This window comes from Saimiri boliviensis, chromosome 21, assembly GCF_048565385.1.
Source record: "Saimiri boliviensis isolate mSaiBol1 chromosome 21, mSaiBol1.pri, whole genome shotgun sequence".
NCBI lineage: Eukaryota > Metazoa > Chordata > Mammalia > Primates > Cebidae > Saimiri > Saimiri boliviensis.
Genome location: NC_133469.1, coordinates 22,785,868 through 22,809,567, shown reverse-complemented (window position 1 = coordinate 22,809,567; position 23,700 = coordinate 22,785,868). Strand labels below are relative to the sequence as shown.

The 23,700-nt window shown below is 50.1% G+C and overlaps 1 protein-coding gene across 1 annotated transcript in view; it reads left to right on the top strand.

Annotated features, from left to right (window-relative positions):
• MICAL3 (microtubule associated monooxygenase, calponin and LIM domain containing 3) overlaps nucleotides 1-23,700 on the top strand; it is a 296,358-nt gene that overhangs the window by 6,804 nt on the left and 265,854 nt on the right. The window contains exon 3 of the mRNA XM_074391091.1: nucleotides 5,561-5,779. The gene's annotated coding sequence lies outside the window, so the exon portion shown is untranslated. The remainder of the gene's footprint in view (nucleotides 1-5,560; nucleotides 5,780-23,700) is intronic.

The window sequence follows — 23,700 nt, the reverse complement described above, 5'->3', positions numbered from 1 at the left end:
ATCACTTGAGCCCAGGAGTTTGAGACCAGCCTGGGCAGCATAGCGAGGCCCCATGTCTATTGGAAAATGTTTTCTAATTAGCTTTGCGTAGTGGCACGCACCTATAGTCACAGCTACTTGAGAGGCTGAGGCAGGAGGATCGCTTGAGCCCAGGACTTCAAGGCTGCAGTAAGTTATGATGCGCCACTGCACTGGAACCTTCAAGCCTGGGCCACAGAGCAAGACCCTGTCTCAAAAAAACAAAAACAAAAAGCCTACATCTGAGGTTAACCTAGCCTGTCTTGCCCTCTCCACACTGGTCCCACATTTCAGGCCAATAAACAGTCCACCACTGCCCTTCAAACCTCCCAGCCAGCCAGAGCCCCTTAGTACAGGGACATCTGTGGCAAAGCTCTGCGTGCAATATGATCAGACTAAGTGTGGACCTTTGGCCAGAAGCAAGCCGAGGAGATCAGTATGGGTAGGGTGGAGATGGTGTTTTTCCAGGATGGTCAAGGCATGCCTCCCTTGCTCCAGACCTTTATCAGTGGGACGGCATTTTTATGGCTCTTTTTTTTTTTTGAGACGGAGTTTCGCTCTTCTTACCCAGGCGGGAGTGCAATGGCACGGTCTTGGCTCACCGCAACCTCCGCCTCCTGGGTTCAGGCAATTCTCCTGCCTCAGCCTCCTGAGTAGCTGGGATTACAGGCACGCGCCACCGTGCCCAGCTGATTTTTTTTATTTTTTAGTAGACACGGAGTTTCACCATGTTGACCAGGATGGCCTCGATCTCTTGACCTCTTGATCCACCCGCCTCGGCCTCCCAAAGTGCTGGGGTTACAGGCTTGAGCCACCTCACCCGGCCGATAATTTTTTAATTTTTTTGGAGAGTGGGATCTGACTATGTTGGCCAGATTGTCTGAACTCCTGGGCTCAAGCAATCCTCCTGCCTCATCCTCCTGAAGTGCTGGGATTACAGGCGTGAGCCACCATGCCTGGCCTGAATGCTTTACATTTAACTCATTGGAATCCTCATAACCGTATGATGGAAGTTCTCGTCTCATTCTTTTCTTTTTTTTGAGACAGAGCCTTGCTCTGTTGCCCAGGCTGGAGTGCACCAGTGCGGTCTCAGCTCACTGCAACCTCCACCTCCCAGATTCAAGAGATTCTCCTGCCTTAGCCTCCCGAGTAGCTAGGATTACAAATGCCTGCCGCCACGCCCAACTAATTTTTGTATTTTTAGTAGAGACGGGGTTTCACCATGCTGGCCAGACTGGTTTCGAACTCCTGACCTCGTGATCCGCCCACCTCAGCCTCCCACAGTGCTGGGATTACAGGCGTGAGCCACCGCACCTGGCCATAGTCCTAGTCTCATTCTTATTTTGTAAAGGAAGAAACTGAGTTATGAGGAGGTTAAATAACGTTCCCAAGGTCACCCAACAAGTGCATAGTGGAGCGGAGGGAGGGACAGAGACTTAATCCAGGCCACTGGGCTGCAGTCTTTCTTCTTAACTAGTATAATACTGAATCTACAACGTACTTTGCTTGTCTTATTTGACCTTGACAGCAAGCTTGTGAACAAGGTCATACAGTTATGTTATTCCTATTATGCCCATTGATAGATGGGAAACAAAAGCTTGGAAACTCTGCCCAAATTTAAAATCTGTGGTTTCAGTGGTGAAGCTGGGAAGGAGGTTTCTCACCAGATCCCATGCCCAGGGGCCATGCTTCAAAGGGCCTCCACAATGCCTCTTCATCTGCCTTGAAGGTGACTTCAGGAGCCCCTCCATAGGGACCTTTTCTCAGCTACCCCAGGAGTTAGAAGATACACTGAAAAGGCTGAACAAATCTTCACGGTGCCAGACCAATGCGTTCCCTCTACAGGCCTAAGAAATGAAACCAGTAATGGGTGTGCACTGGGGATAATTCAGCCCTGGCTCTATCGTGGATGGGTGTAAAGATGCCCTCTCCTGCCACAGTCTTTCCCGATCCTTCCTAATTCAGGCGAATCACTCTTTCCCAATCGTGCTTTGCATTTGTAATGCCTCACCTGTGGGTCCTTCCCAGCTTCCATATTTCCTTATAATTATTGTGTCATTCCCCTATTCTACTGTGCCCTCCTGTGGGTGGGGACAGGGTCCCACTCATTCCAGGATACCTGTGCCATCCAGCTTGGTGTAAAATAACATCATGTCCTGCTGCAGAGGGGCCCCGCCTCTCCCGCGCTGTTCAGTGTCATTGGGCCTTGACTTTCAGGCACCCTTGCTGATGAGCACTGTGTAAAAAGGTTGCAAGCTGAGCAGAGTAAGAATGACGCCAGAGGCAACACTTAAAAGTTGGTGAAGTGAGGAACACAGGTGTCTGTGTGTATTTTTAACCAATGGCATTTCAGTTCATTTCAAAAGTTAAGGGCTACTCAGCCAAGCTCCAGTCTACTTGGTTTTATAAAGACCTTCCTCTGCAGTGTTATGTTCAGGAAAAATGAGTCGTCCAGCTGGGTGTGGTGGCTCATGCCAGTAATCCCAGCACTTTGGGAGGCCAAGGCTGGTAGATCACCTGAGGTCAGGAGTTCGAGGACAGGCTGGCCAACCTGGTGAAATCCCGTCTCTACTAAAAACACAAACATTTAGCCAAACGTGGTGGCAGGTGCCTGTAATCCCAGCTGTTCGGGAGGATGAGGCAGGAGAATCACTTGAACCTGGGAGGCAGAAGTTCCAGTGAGCTGAGATTGCGCCATTGCACTCCAGCCTGGGTGACAGAGTGAGACTCCGTCTCAAAACAAAAAATGACCCTTCCTGGGATTCACAGGGCACGACTCTAGGAGTTGCCAATCACATCGCATGGCGTGTGTGGGAGTGGCGCCCCCTGGAGTTATGCAGCTTTACCACCTGCGAGGCCGGACCTGGCAGCCTTCCTAGGGCCTGCACCACACTAACATGAGCATTGATGGTGAAGTCCAGATACATTCAGTTTTCTGGGGGCTCTGTCAGTCGTTCGTGGCAACAGCAAAGATTCTGCCCATCCCCCCAGCCCGTCTCTTATCCGCCCTCACTGAGGATGGGCTGTCCAGTGCACAGGCTGCCTCTAAGCAGGTGCAAATCTGCCTGTGGGAGTCCTGTGGGAAGAGGATCCCGAATGGTGAGGCATGCAGTCACCAGCCCTTCTACGTTGTGTCCTGCTGGGAAGCTTGCTCTTTCTTTGTGCGTCTGGTTCTGAAATGTAGTAGGACAGTGGAAATATATTACAGGCAGGCTCCACACACCCTTCCCCTAATCCCTTATGACAGAGCTGATTACCTGGGTAGCGTGAATGAGTAGGTGAGTTCATAGTTCTCGAGAGCCAGAGTCGAAGGGATCAGAAAAACAGAGGTGGAAAAACAGGAATCACATGTTACCATAGCAAACAAGGAAACTTATGCGTACATAGCCTATGATTGAAACCACCATGTTATTACAGCCTATGAAATAAACAGAGATGAAAAGGCATCTCTTCCTCCCTTCCCAGGGCCATCTTGAAGGGAGTCCTTCCCCTCTGACTTCCTGTCACAGACATTTGTCATTATGATTTTCACCAGCTGCAACTTGTTCCCAGAAATTCCATTTTCCATACCTGAGAAAATCTTCTCTGGGATCAAAGGAACCTATGGATCCTTCCAAGGTTTTACAGACGGAGATCTGATTGTTCAGTATCCACTGTCTTTTGTCTTTTAATTGTTTCTGCTTAAATGATACATGCCTAAAGTAAAAATAATTCAAGGCCAGGCATGGTGGCTCATGCCTGTAATCCAAACACTTTGGAGGCCAAGGCAGGCAGATCACCTGAGGTCGGGAGTTCAAGACCAGCCTGACCAACATGGTGAAACCCCGTCTTCAAAAAATAAAAATAAAAAAATAATTCAAACAAGACCAAAAAAAGTATGAAGAGGGTGAAAATCACCTGAAATCGCATCTTCCTCATAAGAACTGTTAACATTTTGCTGTACATTCTTCCGTAAGCACACGCAGCGTGCACGTGTAGCTACACACAGTTACGCCACCCCGCACCCTGAATTACTGGTGGTGCACCAGAGAAGTCTTTTTTAGTCTTCAGTTGTATATTGGAATTACTCACTACCTAAAACAAGAAGCCAAATAATCCTGCTGTTACTAATAATGACTTAGCTGTTTGCAATTCTCTGTAGCTAAAAAGCAAGTGTCTGTTCTCGGTCCCATTATAGTCCCGAAGCCGCAAGGAGAACTCTGGGGTGGCCATCTCCCTTCTTTGTATGCTTAATTCTCATCATTCTTCACATTTGTGTAGTAATTGACAACTTCAAAAGCACTGTCATATTATGTTACTTGATTATCATGAAGTGAGATGGTCAAGCGTCATTAAGATATGTAAAACGATTGCGATGACGATGATAGTCACAGCGGTATTTATTGAGAAATTAGTGCACGCCAGGCTCTGTGCCGGGTCCATTACATGCACTGATGCATTGTTTCAGTTAATCCTCATTATCCCCATGTGAAACATAATAGAACTATGGCTTAGAGAGGCTGAGTGGTTTGATTACATTTCCACAGCTAATCCAGGGGGAATTCTAATGCAGGTGTTTCTGACTTTAAAATTCCGTGTTATTGACACTGCATCATACTGCCTCTTACAACAACTGGTCTTTGTGCAGCACTTTACAAAAAAACTCTAACATATATCATTATCTCGATTTTATAGAGGAAGAAACTAAGGCCAGAGAGGTTACATGTTTGCCTGAGTCTCAGAGCAGGGATCCTAACCACGTCTGCTGCTGTTTCCACTGCACTGTACTAGGCTCTCTCCTCAAGGTTAAGGTGCTGGGTGTCAAAACTCTTCTCTCAAGTCTCCAGAAAGAGGAGTTCTTATTAAGATCTTTCAAAAATCCTTCCTGCTGCAATGAAATCTGTGTTCCTTCTTCAGTGGGAACAAAAGTCAGCCTCTTTCACAGAGAGGGAGTTCATCATGCACTAGTTGGGAAGAAGGAGATAAAGTCCGTGGAGCTCAAGTCTGGTCTAGATGGTTTTTTCTTCACAGTTTTCTTGTGCTTTTGGCATAGGGCAGAGTTGGTCTGTCTCAGTCTTTTTTTTTTTTTTTTTTTTTCAGAGAGGAAGGAGAGAGACTGTTTATTCTTGAGGATATTAAACTAGACATGATACAAAATAGAATGAAACAAAATAGAATGAGAGGCAGGGAAACCATTGAAACCCAGGGTGAGTGGAAGGCACACACAAGGAGTTACCCAGCATCTTTTTGACATTTAGGCAAAGTGTTGGTTTATGGAGCTATCTAGGCATCAAAATTAATATTTTCCCCTTTTGAGATAATGAGTGTTATTTATAAAGCACTCCTTGCTGGAATGAACTCAAAGCACTGAATGGGTGCTGCCTAATTACCCCACCCAACAAACAATTGGCCAGCAAGGAAAAGAGAGAGATAATTATGCCCATTTTACAGGTTGGGAGACTGAGCCATGAAAACAGTGGGGCCTTGCTCAAACCCAGCTCATGGAGAGCTGAAATTAGAAGGCAAGCCTCCTAATAGCACCTTTGCATCTCACTGTGTACAGCTTTCCTGGTTCCAGATGTCCTCCTGAGAAAGGACAGCCAGCTTGCTGGCCAGAGAAAAGCAGCCGACATTCACTGGGGACTACAGCTCCCAGCAGACACCGAGACAAGACAGGGCTGTGCCCTAGTGCCCACTCCAGTTTCCCAAATATGGAGAAGCACTGGGTTTTGGAAGAGGAACGGAATGTTTACCCTTGAGAGACAGAGAGAGGGAGGATGAGGTAAGTTTGGAATATTTAACTCTGTCACCTAAACGTCCGCCTGGCCTTTGAAATAGAGCAGCCAAAATCATGATCTTTTAATACATCTTCCTAGAAGATCTCACTTTTTAAATCCAGCTGTTAGTTCAGCAGAACACTGCTTTCTCCTAGGATTAGGTTTGCGATGATGGGGCAGTTGCAGTTCTAGGAGGTCAAATACCCTTTTTCTGAGTCTGAGCAGCTCAGAAAATGATGGTGGGAAGGAAACCCAGGGGAAGAGCTGCTCTGCTACAAGAGAAGTGGACGCTCCCGAGGCTGGAGCTGCTGGGAGGGTTGCCGAACCGAAGGACCAGCCGCCTGGGAGGACAAGGGTTACTCTTTGTCCGCCTGGGAGGTGGCTGAGCCCGCCTGGTGGGAAAGGCAGGAAAGAATTATTCCCACCAGCTCTGTCTCCATTCTGTCAACACACATTGATGGAAGCACCTTTGCTGGAGGCCCTGGGCTGGATGCTGAAGGGGATGCCTGACACAGAGCAGATCTCTGCCCTCAGGACGCTTACCCTCGGGGGAGGATGGAAAAGGAAAGATGGAGCAAGGAAGAAAGAGACAGACAATGCAGGGCAGTGTGTTCTTACACTTTAATTCAGCGTTCGCCCATCGCCCACCATGTGCCAAGCGGGCACTGTTCTAAGCCACTTGGAAGGCAGTGGTGACTACACTAAAAGAAAAGGCTTCTGGCCGGGCTCGGTGGCTCAAGCCTGTAATCCCAGCACTCTGGGAGGCCGAGGCGGGTGGATCACGAGGTCGAGAGATCGAGACCATCCTGGTCAACATGGTGAAACCCCATCTCTACTAAAAATACTAAAAATTAGCTGGGCATGGTGGCACGTGCCTGTAATCCCAGCTACTCAGGAGGCTGAGGCAGGAGAATTGCCTGAACCCAGGAGGCGGAGGTTGCAGTGAGCCGAGATCGCGCCATTGCACTCCAGCCTGGGTAACAAGAGTGAAACTCTGTCTCAAAAAAAAAAAAAAATGAAAGAAAAGGCTTCTGCCCTTAAAGATTTCACTTCCTGGCAGTCCCTGATGTCTGGGGGAAGAGTTCTCCAAGCAGAAGTAACGGCAGTAAGTGCAGGGCCTTGCGAGAGGTGTGAGGGTGGCGAGCGTGTGAGCAGAAGGCCAGCGTCATGGAAGGGGAGTCGACAGGGCAGGAGCCGGAGGTGGGAGAGCCAGGCTGGGGGCAAAGCACACAGGGCCTCACACAGATAAGGAGGAGGAATTTCTTTCTTTCGTTCTTTCTTTCTTTTTTCTTTTTTCGAGACGGAGTTTCGCTCTTGTTACCCAGGCTGGAGTGCAATGGCGCAATATTGGCTCACCGCAACCTCCGCCTCCTGGCTTCAAGCAATTCTCCTGCCTCAGCCTCCTGAGTAGCTGGGACTACAGGCACGCGCCACCATGCCCAGCTAATTTTTGGTACTTTTAGTAGAGATGGGGTTTCACCATGTTGACCAGGATAGTCTCGATCTCTCGACCTCGTGATCCACCCGCCTTGGCCTCCCAAAGTGCTGGGATTACAGGCTTGAGCCACCGCGCCCGGCGGAGGGATTTCTTTCTAACTGTAGTGGAAACCATTGATCTGTGCCCAATGAGAGCAGACTCCAAAAGAGTCTGGAGAATGGTGTGAGGGTGTCACTGAGCAGGGGTGGACAGGAGGGCGAATTCTGATCTAGAGAGAAGGTGCTGCCATCAAGAAGATGCTCAGAAGCTGGGTGTAGAGCCAGGCCAGCACATGGCCTGTTTAGACAGTCCATCTGTACAGAGACGTGGTCACATGGGGAGCAGTGGATGGTGAGGCTGGAGAGGGAGGATCAGTCTGAGACAAGGAAGAAGGTCTCACTCTGTCACCCAGGCCGGAGTGCAGTGGCATCATCTTGGCCCACTGCAACCTCCCAAGTTCAAGTGATTCTCCTGCCTCAGCCTCCCAAGTAGTTGGAACGACAGGTGCACGCCACCCCAGGCTAATTTTTGTATTTTTAGTAGAGACAGGGTTTTACCATGTTGGCCAGGCTGGTCTCAAACTCCTGGGCTCAAGCAAACCACCTGCCTTGGCCTCCCAAAGTGCTGGGATTACAGGCGTGAGCCACTGCGCCCAGCCTAATTAGGCAGATTTTTGAGTCAGAAGGCTCTGAGCATCAGGTTAACAGTAACGGGGAGACCTGGAGACGTAGAGTCCTTTTCCACAGACTTTGATGTCCATCTGAGAGCCTGCTTTCCACCAACAGGCCACCATGTTCCCCTAAGAGATCTGTTGCTTTGGAGGCTTCTGAGTGCCACATTGAAACCAAGGTGGCCGAGCTGCACAACTGCAATGGCCCCGGGGACTTTGTGTTGTATGTGAAAGGTGCCCCCAGTGCATGACGGAAACCACGGGGCAGGGCACCAGCTGGCACTGTGCAATGGCAGAGGCACTGGTTAGCATTTGGGGAATAAAGTGTCAAGCCCGCCAGCACTCTAGCCACTCCCGCGAGCCCTCGACCCCTCGACCCAGCAGGGCTGGCTGCAGAACAGGAAGAGGAATGGGGCCGAGAAGAAAGGGGTGGGCAGGAGCTGAAAGGGAGAACGGAAGAGGGGTTAAAGGAGAAGGGAAGGGAAGAAGCACTTAATCGAGGTCTTCCTTTTGCCTAGCAAAATGCGAGAGGGAAGTGAAGGATTGGGAAGAAGCGGGTCAAAATGGGAGAAAGGGATCGCGCAGGTGGCTGAGCTGCAAGTGGCTTTAGTGGCCTCGTTCCACGGCTGCGATCACTCTGGTGCGATGTAGCGTGTTTCACGGTCCTGCCAGTCGGTGGAACTCAGGACGGTAGCAAGGTGCCGAGACTGCAGTTCTGGGGGTCTAAAGAAGACCCTGCTCCTGAGGAAGACGATTGGCTGGGAGCCGTCCCGTTCCTGGACACGCGGGGTCAGTTGGGAGTCCCCGTTAAGACCAAGGGGTCAGGCCGGGCGCGGTGGCTCAAGCCTGTAATCCCAGCACTTTGGGAGGCTGAGGCGGGTGGATCACGAGGTCGAGAGATCGAGACCATCCTGGTCAACATGGTGAAACCCCGTCCCTACTAAAAATACAAAAAATTAGCTGGGCATGGTGGCGCGTGCCTGTAATCCCAGCTACTCAGGAGGCTGAGACAGGAGAATTGCCTGAGCCCAGGAGGCGGAGGTTGCGGTGAGCCGAGGTCGCGCCATTGCACTCCAGCCTGGGTAACAAGAGCGAAACTCCGTCTCAAAAAAAAAAAAAAAAAAAAAAAAAAAAAAGACCAAGGGGTCTCATCCTCACTGCGCCCTTTCTGTCTGAATGTGGGGAGACCATGGCACTATTTGAGTTGGTCAGAGCCGAATGAATTCAAAGCAAATGACAATCCCTGCCATCCTGCTCCGTCTCTCAACCCCCAGTAGCCAAACAGAAAGAGGAATTTGTATGAAGAGTAAGCAGCATAGGCTGTGTGTGGGGCAGGGATGATGTGATGGGATTGGTGCGTTCTTTGCCCGGGCGGAACCGTTTTCAAGTCTCAGTAATAGGAAGTAGCAATAAAAGATTCTCCTGGACCATCACATCAAGGCTGCACCCTTCCTGGGACATGCGAGACCCAGCAGATTGTATAGTGTGTCACGGTATTTAGGAGCCAGGACCCACATGCCAGTGACATCACCTCTCCTGCGTCTCACTCTGCCTCCTTTCCAGAGTCACTGCATTTACAGCAGTGTGGCCCTCTGCTCCCTCCGGCAACTGCAACTGGCATACAGCTGCAGACACGGCTGCCATGCCCCATCCCTCCTACAGGTGCCCACTGTCAAGTGAAGAAATGCCTGCCTTTGGTGTGATGGCCTTCAGAGTGTGTGAAAAGAATCCTCCCTCCCCCAAACCATCCAAGAATAACATAGCTGTGCCCTATCACGCTGGCTAAGAACCTCTGCCCTCCTGCGTCTCTCTGCCTGCACCGGCATGACTTGCAGCTTAGAGAGCCTCAGCTCTGAGGGATGGCACAGCTTTGACTGAGGGGGGCAGCCCCTGATGTCCTATGGGTGGGCACAGCCAGGAAGACTCCTTCGAGGAGCACAGACTCATTTCATCCGTCTCCTGGAAGCAGCTTGCCCACGTCCCTCAGGACCCAGCCCCGGCCTGCCTTCCCAGCCTCATTTCTCACTGCCAGTGTCCTTCTCAAACCCACAGCTCCTGTCATAAAGCCCACTCTGCCCTGCAAATGACTCCTGCTTCTTAAAAGCCCTTCCCCACTTCCTGGACAAGCTGACTCCTTTAATCCTCCAGAGTTCAGCTCCATTATCACCCCTTCTGGGAAGATGTTCCTGAATCTCTCCTCCCCTCTCTAAGGTGGGTGACGAGCTTCCCGTCTGTCTTCCTGTGCCACCCTGTACTTACCTGCACTGTGGCCTACTCACCATCTGTTTATGGAAGCAAATCCCACACCAAACTGTTAACTCTGCAGGGCTCCACTGCACACTTTATTTCTGACTCCTAACCCAGCTAGGCAGTGAATATTTCTTGAATGAATGCTCAGGATCCCTCGGCCTCATGAGTAACCAGGTCTCCACTAGCGAAGCAAAAGAAAGCAGTAAGGCCGTGATCTCAGCTTTCCAGCCCGGTCACCTGTCTCACCAAGCACATCCTCGTCCTGGAGAATCGACTCCTGCACCCAGACTCCCAGCCCTCCCTTGGCCTTCCCCCCACCCATCCCTTACTCCCACCTCTGCTGCCTTCTACCCTGAGGCTCCCCTTGGGGACTCTGTGGCTAAGAAAACAATAGTGTCTCTGGATTACCAAAGAGAACGTGCTGTGTCCTTGAATAAGGCCTTCCTTTTCCCGGTTCTATTCCCGAGTCAGGAGAACCTGGGATGCACCCTTTCCGACTGTTGGAGGCACCTCTGCCCGCCTCCCACCCCAGCCCCCAACTGAATGGGAAGGAAACGCAGAACGTCAGAGAGGGTCTGGTGGCAAGAAGCAAATTGAGTTTGAAAAACAGGACTAGTGCAAGCAAACCAAACTGGTTGAGAATATCAGCATTACGGTAGCAAAGCAGAGGGGAGACGTGATTGGACACTGCCATCCGAGGGGGCTCGTTTGGGCAGGTTGGGGAAGGACAGCTGGAAGAAAAATTCAGTCAGATATCAGCAGGAACTGTTTTACTCGGTGTTTGAACAGATTTCCATTGCAGGGGTTGTCTCCTTGGCGTCAGGGTCGGGAGTGAGTGAGACCCCTGGAAGCCCTTCCTGCCCTGGAATTCTACGCTCGGGGCCAGCTGTGGCCTTCCTGGGGACCCGAGGTCCACTGGAGCTATTTTCATCAGCAGTAAATTAGCTAGTCTGGGAGGATGGGGAAGGACTGCTTCTAAAGGAGGCAATTCACTGTGTCAGGATGCCCTGAGGCAACCGTGGAGCAGCTTTGGATCCCAGAACAACAGCTTCCAGTGTTCAGGGTGCCCTCGGCTAGTGGGGGAGTCTCCACAGAGCCTGACCCATCTGCAGAGCGGGCAAGACCAGGACCCCCGGGAAAACCCGCAGAGACTTCCGAATTCCCTGGTGCTAACAGCTCACCGTTTGTCATGCCAGCTTATGGTCCATTGTTAATCTCAACCACAATCCTGCTAGGTATTATTAGTATTGCCCTTAGACTGAAGCTCAGAAAGGTTAAGAAATTTGCCTGACGCTACCAGCTAGTAAATGGCAGGGTCAGATCCTAACCCGGAAGTATGATACCGATTCGGCTATACACATCACTGCATCTCCCAGTGCTCCTCCCAGAGGAACCGACACAGTGAGTTGGCCGGAGGTGAGGACACGCTAGCATACACCCCACTCTTCCTTCCCCAGAGCAAAAGGAAAGACAGATCCCAGTGCCTTTCAGATTTATGTTGGTGGCACACAAGTGCTGCCTCTGAAGACCAACGTATGTGAAGCCCCAGGTGTCCTTTTTCCTGGCTGGGGCAGGTTCTCCCAGCAAGGGGCTGTGCAGAAAAGCAGAATTGGACGGGAGGGTCTGGAGCTCCAGAGGCATCTGGAGTACTGGAGAGAGCCCTAGCCTGGGCCAGAATGCCCTGGTTCTTTTTCTAGTCAGTGCAGAGCAAATTACTTCCTCCCCAATCCCCAGAATCTTTGTCAAGGGAAAGATGTGCGCTGGTGTAGATCAGAGGCGTTAGGATAAGAAAATGCCCACTATAGGCCGGGCGTGGTGGCTCAAGCCTGTAATCCCAGCACTTTGGGAGGCTGAGGCGGGTGGATCACGAGGTCAAGAGATCGAGACCATCCTGGTCAACATGGTGAAACCCCGTCTCTACTAAAAATACAAAAAAAAAAAAAAACTAGCTGGGCATGGTGGCGCGTGCCTGTAATCCCAGCTACTCAGGAGGCTGAGGCAGGAGAATTGCCTGAGCCCAGGAGGCGGAGGTTGCGGTGAGCCGAGATCGCGCCATTGCATTCCAGCCTGGGTAACAAGAGCGAAACTCCGTCTCAAAAAAAAAAAAAAAAAAAAGAGCCGGGCGCGGTGGCTCAAGCCTGTAATCCCAGCACTTTGGGAGGCTGAGGCGGGTGGATCACAAGGTCGAGAGATCGAGACCAACCTGGTCAACATGGTGAAACCCCATATCTACTAAAAAAAAATACAAAAGATTAGCTGGGCATGGTGGCGCGTGCCTATAATCCCAGCTACTCAGGAGGCTGAGGCAGGAGAATTGCCTGAACCCAGGAGGCGGAGGTTGCGGTGAGCCGAGATCGCGCCATTGCACTCCAGCCTGGGTAACGAGTGAAACTCCGTCTCAAAAAAAAAAAGAAAAAAAGAAAATGCCCACTATACTGACCTTGCTAGGTTATAAGGTTAAAATGCAATCATTGCCTTGAAAGAACATTGACTAATAGGAAGTGCCGCATGTAGTCATGTTTTATCAAATCCTTAAGCTCCTGTGTCATTGACCCTCCAGCTCAGTGTGTTTCATAGCGAGGTACTGGCGCTCAAATGGCCCAGCGATGCCCTAGGGTTCCCTTGAGATCTGTCGATCAAATCATCCAACTACATCAAAATCTTGAGAACATCAGTCCTGCCTGGCTGTCCACTCTTGAACTCTAGAGTCCTGATATGAGCCTCAGTCTCACTTTTTCAAACAAATCAGACAGGTGCAGTGGCTCACCTCTACAAAATTTCAGCACCTTGGGAGGCCGAGGCGGGTGGATCACTTGAGGTCAGGAGTTTGAGACTAGCCTGGCCAATATGGTGAAACCCCATCTCTACTAAAAATACAACAATTAGCCAGACGTGGTAGTGGACATCTGTAATCCCCGCTACTCAGGAGGCTGACACAGGAGAATTGCTTGAACCCGAGAAGCGGAGGTTGCAGTGAGCCAAGATCACGCCATTGCACTCCAGCCTGGGAGACAAGAGTGAAACGCCATCTCAAAATAAATAAATAATAAAATAAAATAAAACAAGTCAAGTTCATTCTCATCACTGGACTTTGCAAATTCCAAGTCCTTGATTCAGACTACTCCGTCTGACCATCCCTACCCCACATCTAAGGTCAACAATCAAAAAGCAGAGACTGGCCGGCAGGGTGGCTTGTACCTGTAATCCCAGCACTTTGGGAGGCCAAGGTGGGTGAATCACTTGAGCCCAGGAGTTCAAGACCAGCCTGGGCAACATGGCAAAACTCTGTCTCTACCAAAAAGAATACAAAAATTAGCCAGGCGTGAGAGCAGGCACCTGTAGTCCCATCTACTCGGAGACCGAGGTGGGAGGATCGCTTAAGCCCAGGAGATGGAGGCTGTAGCTATGATCAAACCATTGTACACCACTCCAGCCTGGGCAACAGAACAAGACCTTATCTTAAAAAAAAAAAAAAAAAGGCAGAGACTGTCTTGTTTGCATCATATATTTAATATCAGTGCAGTATAGAATGGGTGTCAGTAAATGCTTGATGACATATGAATTTCCCTCTGATTTCCCTTCCCACCTCTGCCTGTTTTTTCCTTGCTACTGAAATGGTGATTGTTCTGATCTCATTCTATGGGGATGCCACAGAGATTAGCTCATGAATAACGCTCTCCTGACACTTTGTGTTAATGTTTAACAAAAATAGCTGGGGGGTGTAATGACTCAGGGAGGCAACGGAGAAACCCTCTGACTTTCTTAGACAAGCAGGACAATCAGGTGCCCCCATTCCCCTCCCCCACACACTAGCTCTGTGGGAGCCCTGACCCTTGCCCTTAGTGCCTCCCACCCTGCTGTCTCCTCTGGGCAAGGCACATCCCCAGCCTCGGCCTGGGAGGCTGAACCCCACCCACCATCACCCTGAACATGACCTCTCCTTCTGGGGGATTCTTGCAACTGTGAGACAGCTGGAGCTTTTGGAAGCGCGGCGGAGTCTGGAGGCCACAGTCACCTGCTGCGAAGATTCTCGTGCCCCTGCCCGTTTCCCAGAGCAGATCGTGCAGCTGGGGCATGTGAAGAAGGGCAGTCTGCTTAGTTCTCCCCTAAGATAGAAAAAGGGAGGGGAATGGTCACTGGCAGTGAATAAATTAAAGACCCATGCCAGCTAGAGACCACTGGGGAGAAACAACAAATCCGTGAATTATCCTGTTTATACCAGAAGTAAACTGATAGTTTGGTCCTTTACTTAATAGAGTGTGCTGAAATCGCAAGTCATTCACGAGGACAAATGCGTGGAGCTGTGTCTTTGCCCTCCATATTCCTTGAAGACTTTGGCACCACTCCATTCCAAGTCTTGCCATCATCCTGGGTAACTGCAGTGTCCAAACAGACCAATTATTTACAAACTTGGAATCACAACCCGTTAATGTGTCATGAAATTGATTTCAAGGATTGTGGCCAGCCATCTTTTTTTTTAAAGAAACAGTAGAAAGAAAATATTAGAGTACTTCACATGTAGGAAGGGTGGTTTGGGGATAAAATATTTATTTTAATTATGTATGTAACGTAAAACATATGCTAATAACAGGTTATTTTCATGACACAATACCTGCATGTGTAATAGGTCACGGTGTAAACTACATTTCTTGCTGTGGGCCATAATCAAAAGTCTAAAAGAGAAAGTATATACAATGGAATGTTATTCAGCCTTACAAAGGAAGGAAATGCTGATACATGCTACAAAACAGTTGAACATTTCTGCTAAGTGAAATAAGCAAGTCCCAAAAGAACAGATATCATGTGGTTCTACTTTTATGAGGTACTTAGAACGGTCAAATTTATAGAGACAGAAGCATGGAGAATGGTGGTTGTCAGGGGCTGGCCAAGGTGGACGGAAGAGATGGGGAGTTGCTGTTTAATGGGTACGGAGTTCGTTTTGCACGATGGAAAGAGTTCTGTGGATGGGTGGTGGTGACGGTGGTACAACCACGTGAATGTACTTAATGTTCTTCCTGCACTGTACTTCATACACTTAGAAATGGCTAAGATGGTTCATTTTACGCTACGTGTATTCTACCACATTTTTTTAAAGCCTTGGGAGAAGCCTCCCATGTCCTTGACCTCATGTAATGTGACCTTCACCTCCACTCATGTTCAGCTTCCATTCTGAAGGCTGCATCCCGGTCCCAGCCATCCTCAGGAACGGTTTTCTCTTCCGCTCTCTGATCTCAACGTCCTGTCCCTCCAACTGTCTCACTCCTTTCATTCCTTCTGTACCAACGGTTCTATCTGGTTGCGTCATTGAAACTCCTGCCCAGTCTACCTTCTCCTAGTCAACCCACCTCCATTCCTCCTGAAGCTGCTGCAGCAGGGATCTCACTGGTCTTCCCGACCAGATTCCTGCCCACTCGGTTCATCCCCAACATCGCTTTAGGAGTGACACCTCTAACATTTCAATCCGATCTTAAACTCCTTATTTAAAACCTCTCAGGCCGGGCGCGGTGGCTCAAGCCTGTCATCCCAGCACTTTGGGAGGCCGAGGCGGGTGGATCACAAGGTCGAGAGATCGAGACCATCCTGGTCAACATGGTGAAACCCCGTCTCTACTAAAAGTGCAAAAAATGAGCTGGGCATGGTGGCGCATGCCTGTAATCCCAGCTACTCAGGAGGCTGAGGCAGGAGAATTGCCTGAACCCAGGAGGCGGAGGTTGCGGTGAGCCGAGATCGCGCCATTGCACTCCAGCCTGGGTAACAAGAGCGAAACTCCGTCTCAAAAAAAAAAAAAAAAAAAAAAAAAAAAAACCTCTCAGAGGCTGTCTCTTGACCTTAAGATAAAGTCCAAACTCCCTGACCAGGCAGGCCAACCGGATATGAGGTGGCTTCTGGTTGACGTGCCTCCCTCCTCCCCGTCCTCCCGTGTGGACAACGAGTAACCTTTAGCTTTACCAGCAGGTCTTACAGTGCACTGAGATTTCACTTTGATCCGGGTGCTGCAGTCCTCCCACCCCATTTCTTCTTCACTTGGCTAACGACTATTACTCAAGACTGGGTTGGCGAGCACTTCCTCTAGGACACTTCCCTCTGTCCTCACCAGCCAGGATCTGGGGCCCTCACCTGAGGTCCTGTAGCACCTATGCCTGGCCAGATCAGAGGGCTTATCGTGCTGCCTGTCATGACTTGTTTCCTTCTCTATCTGCCCTGACCAGACTGTCATCTGCCTTCCCGCACAGCCAGGCACTGTGTGGGATTCATCGTGGCATCGCCGTGCCCTTGACAGTGCCTGCTACAGAGTAGACATTTCCTGAGAGGCGAGTGGGTGGGTGGACAGGAGGTTGTTCGAATGGGTGGACTGAACGGGTTTCGAAATTCAAACCTGGAATCAAGTTCCATCAAGACTTTCAGCTGGAAACACATTCGATCAGGGATGGTTTATCCAAATTAAGAATCGTTTCTGTACTTGGGTAGCACTCAACAGTTTATAGCCCGCTGTCATATTTGTCATGCTGCTTGACACACTGAATGGCGTGTGAGTTAAGAAGGAAAGCTATCATCATTCCCACATTGTGAATGAGGCACGTGTGTTCACCCACGGTCACAGAGTCAGTGAAGGTCAGAGCCAGGACAGGCACTGCTGTCTTCCATCCATTTGCTCTACTCCACTGCATTTAACCTTTAGGGATAAAAAGAATCGACCGGGCGCGGTGGCTCACGCCTATAATCCCAGCACTTTGGGAGCCTGAGGTGGGCAGATCACGAGGTCATGAGTTTGGGACCAGCCTGGCCAACATGGTGACACCCCATCCCTGCTAAAGATACAAAAAATCAGCCAGATGTGGTGGCAGATGCCTGTGGTCCCAGCTACTCAGGAGGCTGAGGCAGGAGAATCGCCTGAACCTGAGAGGCGGAGGTTGCAGTGAGCCGAGATCGCGCCATTGCACCCCAGCCTGGGCAACAGGGTGAGACACCGTCTCAAAAAAAAAAAAAAAGAGAGAGAAAAAAGAGTCAGAATAACTAATCCTAATATCAGAACCTTTCAGAAAATAGGGAATATATGTTTTCTGGCTTCTGTGGGGTTCTACCAAGGCCCTAGTTCTCCAGTACTTAGAAGATATTGACTAACCCCGCCGCGGCAAAGCAACCCTTGATGTGCCTTGCTTTTCCAAAAAAGAAACCGTGATGGACCAGCGTCTAACAAATGAAAGCAACGCCTTATATCCACTCTACATCTCTGCAGTTGCAAAACAAGCCCGAGTTCTTTTATTTGGTTTTCAATAGAGAGAAATAAATAAAGCATGAACATTATTTCTGTCCTATCTACATCCAGAAAGGCAGAAAAAGAAAAGAGTTTATCACTATTCCTCATATAAATAACCTCCTCCGTCTGCCCGCTGTAGTCTGAGTTAAGCAGTCCTAATTGCATTCTGCATAGGGCCTATTTTCCAAGCATTCGTTTTATTTGTTCTTATATGGACTGTATCCAATTGTTCCCAGTCTCTTTTACCTTTAAAGCCAAAACTGGACATGAGTCACCAGTAAGTTTCTGGTTAAAGCCAAGAACAGTAGGAGGGTGACGTCATGGGCCTTGAGCCCTGCTCGTGATGCTCATTTGAGTGTGTCCCAGTCACATCCAACTGCACTGCGTGTTCCCAGAGCGAGGCGAGTTCTATGGGGCTCAAGGCTGCTGCCTCTGCCCTGGGTAGACACAGAAAGAGCATTCAGACTGCACAAAGCTTTTCCTCTTTCTCCACATATGTACTCCATAGTCACTTTGGTCTCTACCTGGATCTGTTAAGCACCTTTTGCAAAAGTGCACCTAGGCTGGGAGAGGTGGTTCATGCTGGTAATCCCAGCACTTTGGAAGACCGAGGCAGGTGGATCACTTGAGGCCAGGAGTTCAAGACCAGCCAGGGCAACAAAGCAAGACCCTGTCTCTATGAAAAAAATTTTAAAAGTCGCCAGGCATGGTGACCCACACCTGTAGCCCCAGCTTCTCAGGAGGCTGAGGTGGGAGACTCACTTGAGCCTGGGAATTCAAGGCTGCAATAAGCTATTATCATGCCACTACGCGCCAACCTGGGTGACAGAGGGAGACGCTGCCTCAAAAAAAAAAAAAAAAAAAAAAAAAAAAAAAAAAAAAAAAAAAAAGTTGAGGGTCACCAAAGACACAGCCAGCACAGCACTGGCTTGCTTGGGTGCTGCCTCTTAATGACTCCTTGAGCCCACAGCCATTCCCACCAACAGTCTCTCAGCTTGAGGGGCCCATTCAGCTTAGCCCCCGAGAAAGAGATACTCTGCTGGGTCAGCAGGTTCCCACCCCAGGTATGCATCTTTCTCTCACTGTGAGTCACTGTGGGGCCGTAGGCAGGGTCAGATGCCCGCAAAGGTAGTCAGGTATCAGTCCAGAGGTCTGTGGGGCTGGTCTGTACTAGTTTCTGTGTTTTGGGAGGGCTGGAGGGAGGCCTGGCTTCAGGAACCACATGACTGGCAGAAAGGGGAAAGAAATACCAAGTTCCATCCTTCCCCGCAAGGCCACAAGACACTGCCAAGAAAAATGATCAGAGTGCTTAGCTGGAGCCCGTGTTGTCTATTTTCTTAAAATATTAATTACTGCCTTGGTAACCATAAGCTACCAAACTGCTCGATTTTAAAAGAGCGCACAGATGAAAGCTAAAAGAAAAACAGAGGAACTGGAAATCCCAAACAGCTAAGAGCAGCAGATAGAAGCTGTCCCCTTACAAATGCAAATCTGGATGAAGAGAAGGTAAACAAGATAATGCGAGCTAGGGTTGTTCAAGGAAACAAGAGAATGTTCTATAAATATAACCAGAAAAAAAATATTTGCCTTAGCAGATGAGATCACCACACATGGCTCATGATAGAGATCTTTTGTTGCTCCCTTAATGGAAGCTTGGAAGAGAGTAGAACTGAGAGCAGAAACCAAGCTGCTGCCCACGAGGTTCCAGTGGGCTGGTCCATGTTTAACTAGGTGCAGATGAAGTCATGAAGACTTGATGCCATCAGTCTGAACGATGGCCTGTTTCACTGATGTGCGGGCCCCGCCCTTCCCACCCACCATCTTCCTCAGCACCCAACGGGCTATGGCTCACCACCCTGAGCAAATCAAGGGCAAAGCGAGGAAGCGGGCAGAGAGCTACCAGCTGAATACAAGCCTAGGGGCAGGGAGAGGCTGAACAAAGCCCCAACCTCCACTTTTCAGGGATGTCCTTTTCTTTTTTTTTTTTTTTTGAGACGGAGTTTCGCTCTTGTTACCCAGGCTGGAGTGCAATGGCGCGATCTCGGCTCACCGCAACCTCCGCCCCCTGGGTTCAGGCAATTCTCCTGCCTCAGCCTCCTGAGTAGCTGGGATTACAGGCACGTGCCACCATGCCCAGCTAATTTTTTGTATTTTCAGTAGAGACGGGGTTTCACCATGTTGATTGGGATGGTCTCGATCTCTTGACCTCGTGATCCAACCGCCTCGGCCTCCCAAAGTGCTGGGACTACAGGCGTGAGCCACCGCGCCCGGCCTGGGATGTCCTTTTCTGAAAGCTACTCACCTTGTGGGAGAGGAGCTGGAGCAGAGCTGGAGACTTTATCCATAGCCAGTGCCCACTGCATGCCACGTACAGCTGGAGACTATCCATAGCCAGTGCCTGCTGCATGCCACATAGAGCTGGAGACTATCCATAGCCAGTGCCCGCTGCATGCCACATAGAGCTGGAGACTATCCATAGCCAGTGCCCGCTGCATGCCACATAGAGCTGGAGACTATCCATAGCCAGTGCCCACTGCATGCCACATAGAGCTGGATACTATCCATAGCCAGTGCCCGCTGCATGCCACATGGGAATATGGGAATATGGCAGTGAGCAAGACAGGTCCCCAGCTCAGGGAGCTAGAATGAAAGGCTTTGGAGTTGATTGGAGACAGACAAGAGAAATGATGAATAGCCAAGATAATTTATTAATTTATGTACTGGTAAGTGTACACTGAACACAAACTGCAGGTAGAGGCAGGGCGTAGTGTCTCAACCCTGTAATTCCAGAGCTTTGAGAGGCCGAGGAAGGAGGATCACTTGAGGCCTGGAGTTCGAGGCTGTAGTGAGCTATGATCACACCACTGCACTCTAGCCTGGGTGATAGAGTGAGACCCCGTCTCAAAAACAAGACAAAACTGCAGATAGTGATGTGGGCTCCTTTAGCTCACAAGGTTAGGGCAGGCCTGTCTGAGCAGCGGTCAGAATTACAGCCTGAAAGCTGAGGGGGCTGCCATGTGGCAGGGAAGAGGGTTCTGAGAAGAGGGACCCTCGTGGAAGGGCTCAGAGTCAGAAAAGAGCTTGGCATGTTCAGGGGACAAAAAGAAGGCCCGTAGGACAGTGGCAGAGTGACCAAGGGAGGGGAGGGAAAAGACCTGCAAATACTGAGAAGATCAGCTCTGTCGCTGCAGGCCACGGGAAGGGGTTTGGATTCTGTTGGCTTATTTATTTATTTATTTATTTATTTATTTATTTATTTATTTAGAGACAGAGTCTCACTCCGTCACCAGGCGCCAGGCTGGAGTGCAATGGTGTGACCTCGGCTCACTGCAACCTCCACCTCCCGGGTTCAAGCAATTCTCCTGCCTCAGCCTACCCAGTAGCTGGGACTACAGGCACACGCCACCACACCCAGCTAATTTTTTGGTATTTTTAGTAGAAACGGGGTTTCACCATGTTGGCCAGGATGGTCTTGATCTCTTGACCTCGTGATCCACCTGCCTCGGCCTCCCAAAGTGCTGGGATTACAGGCGTGAGCCACCGCGCCCGGCCTCTGTTGGGTTTTTTTTGAGATGGAGTTTCGCTCTCGTCACCCAGGCTGGAGTGCAATGGCGTGATCTCGGCTCACTGCAACCTCTGCCTCTGGGTTCAGGCAATTCTCCTGCCTCAGCCTCCTGAGTAGCTGGGATTACAGGCACGCACCACCATGCCCAGCTATTTTTTTGCATTCTTAGTAGAGACGGGGTTTCACCATGTTGACCAGGATGGTCTCGATCTCTTGACCTTGTGATCCACCCGCCTCAGCCTCCCAAAGTGCTGGGATTACAGGCATGAGCCACCGCGCCCAGCCCTCTGTTGGGTTTTTTCAGGGGAAGAGTGCTGTGGGGTGGCATCTACTTTAGAAAGGTCACTCTTGCGGCTGGGCATGGTGGTTCACGCCTGTAATCCCAGCACTTTGGGAAGTCGAGGTCAGTGGATCACCTGAGGTCAGGAGTTTGAGATCAGCCTGGTTAACATGGTGAAACCCCGTGTCTACTAAAAACACAAAAACCAGCCGGGCATGGTGGCAGGTGTCTGTCATCTCAGCTACTTGGGAGCCTGAGGCGGAAGAATCACTTGAACCCAGGAGGTAGAGGTTGCAATGAGCCAAGACCGGGCCATGGCACTCCACTCTGCAAAACAAGAGCAAAACTCTGTCTCAAAAAAAAAAAAGAAAGAAAGAAAAAGAAAGGTCACTGTTGGGCTGCTTTGTACAGGATGGGCTGGAGGGAACCCAGATCGCGATGGGAAGATTAGGTAGGGCTTTGGCCCATGGAAGAGAGGAGGGTGAGTGAGATGGGGAGGGGGAGTGGAGGGAGTTAGGAGTGGTCCACCGGGAAGTGAAATTGGAATGTAAAAAACATGGAGAGGACTTCCTGGTGGATTTCCTGTCAGATGTTAGAGGAGAGCAAAGAGTTCCGGGTGACGTTTTTGTCCTAAGCAATAAAGAGTGGTTTCGCTTAGTAAGATGGAGGAACCCAGGGAACAAATGGGTTTGGAGTGGGAGGGAGGCCAGTCTTCTGTTTTATTATTTATTTATTTATTATTCATTATTTATTCATTTGAGACTGAGTCTCACTCTGTCACCCAGGCTGCAGTACAGTCATGTGATCTTGGCTCACTGCAACCTTCACTTCCTGGGTTCAAGCAAGCCTCCTGCCTCAGCCTCCCGAGTAGCTGGGATAACAACCAGGTCTTCTGTTGTAAACCTGTCAAGTTGGAGACCTGGGAGTGCACATGAGTCTGAAGCTCTGCTGGAAGGTCAGCAGAGGTCAAAGGTGAGAGGTATTAGCATACGTGTGATTCTTAAAGCCCTGGGGTGGAGGAGCCTAGGACCAGAGTCTGGAGAGAGAGAAGTATGGACAGACCCAGGACAATGAGAGAGCAGGAGGAGGAGGAGGCAGCATGGGAGGCTGAGGCTGTGGCCACTGCGAGAGGAGCAGATGGGCCAGCTGTGGGCCTGGAAGGCCCGGAGAAGAAGCGCTTGGAGAGAGGGTCCTGCTCTGTGTCGAGCCTCGCGAGGGGCCAGGGAAGGCGACATGGGGTGATTCCCCACAGGACTGGAGAAGATAGAGGTCAGGGGCAGCCCGCGGGGAACCATGAGAGGGGACAGTGGAGACAGGAGCCAGGCAGAGTGAGAAGAGGAGGGAGGGAGTGTGAGGAGGCAGGGAGGCAGGGCACACAAACTACCTGTGCTCTGCAGCACCTGGGAGGTGTAAAGGCGGGGACAGCAGAAGAGGAATGCACCTCAAGCTCTTAGAACAGGTTGTTGAGCTACGCCTACCCCCACAAAGCCTACCACTTCTCAGCCACATGACCTGGGGCAGCTCACTGAAACCCCATGCTCCGTTGCTGCTGCTGATGCTTTTTTGTTTTTGTTTTTGTTTTGCAATGGAGTCTCCCTCTGTCACCCAGGCTGGAGTGCAGTGGCGCAATCTTGGCTCAGTGCAACCTCCACCTCTCGAGTTCAAGTGATTCTCCTGCTTCAGCCTCCCAAGCAGCTGGGATTACAGATAACCATCACCACACCCAGCTAATTTTTGTATTTTTAGTAGAGATGGGGTTTCACCATGTTGGCCAGGGTGGTCTCGATCTCTTGACCTCGTGATCCACCTGCCTCGGCCTCCCAAAGTCCTGGGATTACGGGCATGAGCCACCGCGCCTGGCCTTCTTCATCTTTAAAATATATCATAGCGCCTATTCCCTTAGAGGGGTTATGTGAAGATTAAATGAGTATGTGTGAAGCGGCTAAAACAGTTCCCTGCACAGCACAATGCAAGTGCTATTAATTTAAAAAATTTTTTTGAAACAGGGTCTTGCTCTTTTGCCCAGCCTAGAAGGCAGTGGCACGATCATGGTACTGCAGCATCAACCTCCCTGGGTTCAGGTGATCCTCCCACCTAAGGTTTCGGGTTTTGTTTTTGTTTTTGTTTTTTTAGTAGAGGGGTTTCACCATGTAGCCCAGGCTGATCTCCTGAGCTCGAGCAATCTGCTGGCCTTGGCCTCCCAAAGTGATGGGATTACAGGCGTGAGCCACCGCACCTGCCTGGTATTAATATTAACACTGAGACAATTCTTTTCTTTTCAATTGCAAATGACAAGACAGAGGGGATTGTGGTTTAAAACTTTGGAAGAGAAAGGGAAGAAACCACGTAAGGAGAGAAGAGTTGGTTCCAAAAATCCTAATAGAAGGTTGGCCTTAGCGGGGGACAGAGACCCTTCTACTGCTGAA